The 8,037-nt window shown below is 36.7% G+C and overlaps 1 protein-coding gene across 1 annotated transcript in view; it reads right to left on the reverse strand.

The window, feature by feature from the left end:
* Positions 1–7,682, reverse strand: part of LINGO2 (leucine rich repeat and Ig domain containing 2) — a 123,135-nt gene extending 115,453 nt beyond the window's left edge. The window contains exon 1 of the mRNA XM_019610696.2: positions 7,417–7,682. The gene's annotated coding sequence lies outside the window, so the exon portion shown is untranslated. The remainder of the gene's footprint in view (positions 1–7,416) is intronic.
* Positions 7,683–8,037: the final 355 nt, after the last annotated feature.

Here is an 8,037-nt window from a genome sequence, read left to right on the forward strand (position 1 = left end):
TTTTTTTTGCATGATGTCACATAATATGGAATATCCCTTTGGCCAGCTCAGGTGAGCACTCTGATTCTTTCCCTTCCCAACTCCTTGTACCCTCTTTGCCCCCTCACTGTCAGAACAGTACAAGAACCTGAAAAACGGCAGTGTTCTCTAATCAGCACTGCTCAGCAACAGCTTAAAACATAAATGTGTTCTTCTCTTAAAGCCAAAATTGCATCATACCAGACACTATGAAGGAAAAATCAACTATGCTCCAGCTGAAAACAGGACAACTGAAGTTACAAACCAGAACTACGTAAATTCAAAGCATTTTCCAAGTTGCGCACAATAGAAACAACTATTCCATAAGATTTCACATCATCCTGGACAACAATATCAGCACTTCTCAATCTTTCAAGATCAACGTGAATTATTATCTGCTTTATTCAATATTTTCTCAGCCAATTGTTTGAAGTTATGATAACTTAAAAAGAAGCAAGGATCCACAAATGCAAATACTATCTGACCTACCACTTCTTCAGATCAAAATGTACCAAATATTTCACTCATTCTAATGAAACTCAACTTTCTAAATTTTCTTCTTCTTTACAGAGTTTGGTGTTGAGAGATCTTAGCAGACCCTCTTCAAGTTCTACAAAACTTGCAATTTCTTCTTTTTTTTTCTTTTTTTCCCTGGGGGAATAAAAAATTTTTACATCAAATACACTGATTTTTGATTGGAGAGAAAAGAAATATAGCCTTTTGAAGCTAAAGGTTACCCATGGGGGTAGACAATGGAAAGGGCACAAAGAATTCTATGCACATAAATGCCACTTTTATTTTATAATAAAAATTGAAAATCTCTTAATTCTGTACAGAATTTGGATGTCACTGCTGTATTTCATACTTTAGAAGTTTAATATAATAAAGCTTTAATATCTCATCTTCCCTCACGTTTCTTTTGATTCTTTATAATGATCACATAACTTGGTTCAAATAATTGAAAAATACCCCATTTTCTTCTCTCCTCCCTTGTGCCCCAAAGGTAAGGCTATTTAATTTGATGAAGTATTCTTGCAGTTATAAGACATTTCTATTATACCTCACAATATCCGATCAATGAAGAGTCCAAGAAAATTAAAATGTGATTATCTTACTCTCTAAGGACCAAACCTTTGAATTTTGTGAAAATCTTCCCTCTCTGTAGATTAGACTACTGCATACAATATATGTATATAGAGTGAGAAAAAATAAGGAGCATCAAAATTGCGGCATTTTCTCAGGCCTTCCTGCAACTTTGAAGTACAAAAAGATCTTGGCTTTTTTTAAAAGCAATCTCTATTGTATTTCTCACAGGGGTTTGGACACTGGGAAGGGAAATTACCACCTGCTTAGTCTATAACAAGTTAGCTCATTTAGAATTCAAGATATTCCAATTTTTTATTCCTAAATGTATGTGTTGAAATATTTCCTTTGTCTTTACCCTTAGAAGAAGCAGAATAAATCTACTCTCACTGTCCTTAACAGGCTATCAGAAGTTTGCATTGAAATAAAAAGGATCTCTAGGGGTCCAAAAAGCTGAGCCAGGAGACAAGATTCTGTTAGAATAGCAGTAGGAGACTATCAGTACTGCTGACAGAAAACTTAAATACTGTTCTATTCCTCTGGATGTTAATGGGACCTGAACATATAATATAAATAAGTTATATCCTTTAATTGTCAGAAAACATGAGATTAATTCTTTTTCTCTCCCAAGCATAGATTATAGGCGAGACTCCACTGCTGACTACTGCTTACAGAGGGGAGCTTTGAAGCACATAAATACATAAGGCTGAAGCAGAAGCTTACAAATATCCAAAGACGGATATTCACGTTCTACTTATTGACTAGAAATAATGCAGCTGTATTTCTATTGCATTTTATTTTTTGTTGAGTTCTGATCTTGTTTTACTGAATCCTCCTAATAACTTCCCAATGTTAAAAGTTCAATTATGCATCTCTTGCTTTCGTAGGAAGCAAACAAGTAGTTTGTCCTTGTGAATTAAAATGAGGTATGGCCCCTCTTCTGACATGACTTGCTTTTCTCCCTTCCCAGATGTCTGAAATGTAAGCCTGCCTCTCTGAATTGTTGCTGGAATTACACAGTTAAAATGTTAGTAATAAAGTAGTTTTCATTGGTAAAATTGATGAAGAATTGTAATCAAGCCTCCAGCTTTATTTTCAAGTACTAAATTGAATTTTTCCTCATACCAGCTAGAAAGGTTTTGGATGTGCAATGAGCAGATTCAGCATAGAAATTATTGAGGGAGAACAAATATGAAATGCCAAGGTATCTTTTTTTTTTTTTTTTTAAATCAAATAGCTAAACAGAGCAAATTTAACATACATCAGAAAGAAAACTAATAACAACAGAAAGAAACAAACAAAAAAAATCCTGAAAAAAGCTCTCTTTAACAACTCTCTATTATTGCAGCAGTGATTTGGCTTTCTTCGTCCATGGAACATGCTGCATTAATCTCTGTTGAAAAAAAAACCAAACCTCTGAGACCCAAAAACCATTTTTTGGGGAGCTAAACTTTTATATCTGCTGCCCTGGCCTCATTCTTGTGGGTACAATCAAGTGTTGTTGTGGGTCTGTCAATTTCACTGCCACCTTCAAATTCAGCAAGATCTCTGTTTAGGGAAAGCATGTTGAAAGATACTTTGTAGCACATATCAACAGATCTGTTAAGTAAAAGTTAATCATTAGTCCACCTCAGCTAGATTCCATCACCAAGCTAAAAAGAATTTCAAGAAATGGCAACATAAATAAAAGTACTTCAAGGAATAAAAAAAACCCACACATTATCTCTTCCATAGTATCTTTCATAAAGAACCTAACTGTCACTTTTCATTTTACAGCAAATAAAATCAGTGGGAGATTTCCATGAGCAAGCATAGGGATCCTTGATCAACTCATTCATCTTGTGCTCTCTCATTATTTAGGTGCAAACCTTGACAGCAAAAAATCAGAAGTCTATGTAGAAAATACAGGTTTTTGTGTGACAGCAGTAGCTCAGGTATGAATAACCCACAAAACAGGAGGTCACAAAGTCAGAGTGTTACCCATGTTTGTATATCTATGTCAAAGATGGCTATCAGTGCTTTCCTGAATGCTAGCAAGAGCTAAAGGACAACTAAACTATGATGTACTGCTTTAAGATCCATTTGGGTGCAAAACAGATTATGTTAGCAAATACACCAGGATGACAGCTCACTTGTTGATGGCATTCTGTGCAATATCTTGGAGACTCGGAAAAAAGGAAGTAGATTAATTCTAACCAAAGTTATCAGACTGTGGAACTGAAGGTCACAGAAGAAAATTAATAAGCAGTAAGGAAAAAAAAAAAAAGAGAAAGTAAATGCTTGCACACAAAGGCAAGGTACCAGAGAGAAAACACAACAAAATATCAGCATGGGTAAGAGCCCTTTGAATTCCAAAGATAATCCAGTTGAGACATAAACTTTAGAATTAATATCTAAAGGGAATTTGAAACACATTTACATTTCCAAATGACCTGGATATAAACTTTATTGAGCATCTTGAGGGTAACAAAGGTCACATTGCTTACAGAATCAGCACCACTGCAATTAATGCAGCCTGTTAAAGTATTACTGAAAAGAAAAAGGAGTGGCAGGGAACATTAAGCTGTTCAGTAGATTCATGGCATGTGTGAAACTGTGTCGGACCATATCTAACTACAATGAGATGCAGGGGGTTGGAAAGGAAGACAGCTGTACAGTGCCCTCAAAAGAGTATTTCAGTTGTGCTTACTTATGTCACATATTATCTGCTTCCTGATAATGTCTCTATTTATCAAAGAAAGTACTTACATGGAAGCATTAAGTAAGGAAGGTAAAGTGTAGTCTGGAGGGGTATGAAAGAAATGTAAATAAGCTGTATGTTAATTAAACATTAAAATCTAGTTTTAAAATAAAAGTGCTACATAATATTGAAACCATCCACTTAAGCATGCTCTAAGAGAGATCACAAATCTTCATTATAACTCTTTAGATAAGACTACAACACACCATCACACCATTCTGGTACTAAGGCATTCAAGGAATCCCATTACTTAAAGGAAACGTTCTTTAAATATAAACAGTTCAAATGAAAGGGTAAAAAAAAATAAATAAAAATGACTCCACTTGTGCATTGATCTCCTCTGCTGTGCTCAGTTTGTCCACAGGAAAATGTCATTATCACAAACGTGGCTCACTACATTCTGGTTTTGACAGTTTTCAAAAGTACTTTTTCAAACTACGTTTAATGACCTAAAATCCTATACATCTCTGCAATGTAGATCCAAAAAGAGCTCAAACAGTACTGCAGGCAAATGTAAGCGCATCAACAAATCTGCAGATCTAGCAAAGATAAAATAAAGTGTGGGTTTCACCTTGTGATCGCTGTGAACTCTGTACCTAGAACTCTGCAGATACTTGGAGCTCATGCTTGGAAAAGCAAAGCTAAATTGAGCCTGTCTGACTCAATTCCAAGTTGAAGCAATTTTGAATCACTTTTTAAATGAGAAAAGCTTCTGATTAACTTCTCAGTGGTTTGCAGTGATCAAATTGCATCTCTTTGACAAGCTTTCTACACAGAAGCTGCAGCCCTCTACCAGACTTCCTCCTATAGGTTATTCAGGCTTGCTTAGTTGTCTGTATGCCTCAGCAGGAGCAGGACAAGCTCATCCTATGATTTTAGGGAAAAAATGAAATCTCACATACAATAGTACGAATCTCTCCTCCAGCTGCAAGAGAGAAATGTATGTTACTACCATCCTACTGTCTGCTTGGTAAAACTTTCACTCTAGCTGGACCTATCATGCTATGAGACTTTTGCACACAAGAAAATGAAACAAAGGGATAGCTTCCTGGCATGGAGGCAGCAGCTCACACATTCAGATACAGCCTTCTGCAGTGTTTGGTAACATGGCTCACGTGCTTTTGTTCCTTTCTGCCATGCTTCCTAATTTCCAGACAGAAATGTGTTTCGGAAGAAGGTAACCTTTTCCTTGCAGACAAACAAGCACAGTAAATGACCAATAATATATCATTACTCAGTACTGAGGTTTGCAAAATTGTATTGCCTTATAGCAACAAATTCAAGCATATAGAATAATTTCATGGTAACAATTGTGCTAATAATCACTTAGAAGTATAATGAGTGTGGAGCATCTATGTCAGAATGTCTATGCATACATTTTCACCTTTGCTCTATGATTAGGATATTCAGGTACACTGAGCATCAGGCAAGAATGTAATAGGGTTATACAAAGCAAACTGTCAGGAGAAGTTCTCTACATACTACAGAAATCTCCAGTTCAGAAGACATTGCATGCACTAGGATGCTAAATTGCCATGTGGGCTGAATGCATAAATGTCAACATCATTACAGAACTATCTATTAGCTCCCTGGTAGTTAAAATAAAAACTGTGGACTAAAGCAGAATTACTTTTTAAAATCATAGATTTTGTTTAGTAACAGGTTTTAATTCTGAATCTTATTATTTTTAAAAACATTTCTGAGTCTAGACATTTCAAAAACTATTGAGGAGCTTCGAAATAAACTCATTACTTAGAAATAGAAGTAGCTCTCCTTCTGAAGACGAAAAAAGCCAGACTATTCATTGCAAAATACGTGAGGCTAAATGTCTGGTGTTTACCAGCAGGGATTGAGGTTTTTTGTTTCTTTTTTTTTTTTTCTTCCAATTAGTATCTTAGTTTAGAACTAGGTAAGTTGATATTATCTAAGAGTACAGCAGAGGTGGACATTGGAGAAGTAAGTCCAGTGCACTCATCTAGAGACATATTCTGTAATTCACATAGAATCATAGAATGGCCTGAGTTGAAAAGGACCATAACAATTAAATAGTTTCAACCCCCCTGTTATTGCAGGGTCGCCAACCTGCCAGACCAGGCTGCCCAGAGCCACATCCAGCCTGGGCTTGAATGCTTCCAGGAATGGGGCATCCACAACCTCCTTGGGCAACCTGTTCCAGTGTGTCACCACCTCTGTGTGAAAAACTTCCTCCTAATATCCAACCTAAAACTCTCCTGTCTTAATTTAAAACCATTCCACCTAGTCCTGTCACTGTCTACCCTTGTAAACAGCTGTTCCCCCTCCTGTTTACATTATCCCTTCGTGTATTGGAAGACCACAATGAGATCTCTCTGGAGCTTCCTCTTTTCCAAGGTAAACAAGCCCAGTTCCATGCAGTTTACAGTTCTCTACCTAACTTTGTGGTATTTTTCATCTTAGGAGTCTAAGGTCAAATCCTAGCTTGTACAGTTCACCTCTTAGAATGGTGAAAAAACAAGGATAAGCAAAAGAAGCTGCCCACTGGAGGGACTGGAAGTTATATATTCAGTTCTGGTATACATGGTATATGCTGCATGAAATCATGTTTCCTACTGCAGCAAAGTGAAAGCTGAAAAAGACTGCTAACCACCTGTAATTCAGCAAGTAGGATAGACCACTGTAAAACCAGACTGACTATAGATACTTCAGTGAATTTACTTATATTAGTATAAACCACTTCTGAAATCACTGAGGAATGATGTGAATGAAATCTAAGTTGAACTCAGGACATTACATCAATTTCTTTAGTCTAGCCATGTGGAAAACTTTTCAAAAACTGATTTTAAAGGTAATGAATTTTTGAAAAACACTTTCAAAAGTCAGTTAACTGAATGTAACTAATTATCAAACACACTGTCTAGAAATTCAGACAACAGAACTTTTGCACAGGTTCACAACTCATCAATTATTCCTATAACTGTCAAAAGTAATTTTAAATTATAAATTGAATGAATTGCTAAGCATATGAAATATTAGCAGTTAATAGCTTTAGAGCACTACACAGCTTCTAGCAACTGTTTTTTAAACACAAAGGGCACAAAACCCTACCTTTTTTTTGCCCATTCCTCATGTTAACCTCAAAATTATTTTACTCTTCTTTCTCCTTTCTGAGTTGCTTCATTGCTCATGAAAAAATGCTGATTCAGCTAGAGACTGAATGTTGATAAACTCTTATGTTTACGGGTGATAATAGGAGGAAGTATCAGTATTTTCCAGCTTTGATTACATTTCAAATGCATTCATATTTTGATGCAAACTGTCACAATGTCTCTGATTCTTTACAGAATCTTGGGTCAACAATGAGGTGGACTAAGAGACTATAAAACCAGGTCAGTAGAAGAGCTACAGAAACCAAGTGATCTTCCATGGAAAGCACAAAGTTGTGAGAAAGATGCAAAGGTCTATGGATTACTTTATCTCTTTTATCCAATAGCTGTGTATTATCCAAGAAAAGTCGAGAAATAAAATAGAAATTACATGCACCTGTAAGTACTAGAGCACATGACACAACCAGTGCTTTAGAATCATGTAGTGCTTACCTCAAAAGCTCAGCCTGGCTGGAAACCCTTCACCAACTGCCTGGAAGAGTCCCTCATCTGTATGCATGAAAGAGTCAGGCTCTGCTGCAGGGCCAAACTTCCCCAAAGAACTTCTCAGCCCCACCTGAGGCATCTGCAATACTGCATCAGCTGATCCATCAGATCAGAGCACCAAGCCTCCTTGGTTCCTTGGCAGTGGAGCCAGCTCTCCACAGGTCTGCCAATGTCTTCTAGACTTGCTGCCTGAACTGTCCAGTTGCTATCCCCGTGGGACAAGGAAGTTTCTCAGAGTGCTGCATGCTATGCAGCCCAGTATCAACTAGCAGGAGGAGCTTAACTGCCTGACTTTGCTTATAGGCAATACTGCAGGTCTCTCTCTATCAGAATGTTAAATGCCATGTCTTGCAGCTAGAATTTTTCATTAATTTGAGCCTATTTTAGTAGAAGTGTTATGTCTGAAAGAGTATTCATTGCTTGTGAACTAATTGCTGTCCAGCTAAAAGTGCTGGAAGGGTCAGGATTATGCTTCATGGAGGAATCATTAAAATCAATTGTTCTTTCAATGTTAGTTAAATTGAGAGGATTGATTTCAGATACAAAGCTTGGCTCAGAGTCTATTTG

This window comes from Meleagris gallopavo, chromosome Z (genome assembly GCF_000146605.3).
Source record: "Meleagris gallopavo isolate NT-WF06-2002-E0010 breed Aviagen turkey brand Nicholas breeding stock chromosome Z, Turkey_5.1, whole genome shotgun sequence".
NCBI lineage: Eukaryota > Metazoa > Chordata > Aves > Galliformes > Phasianidae > Meleagris > Meleagris gallopavo.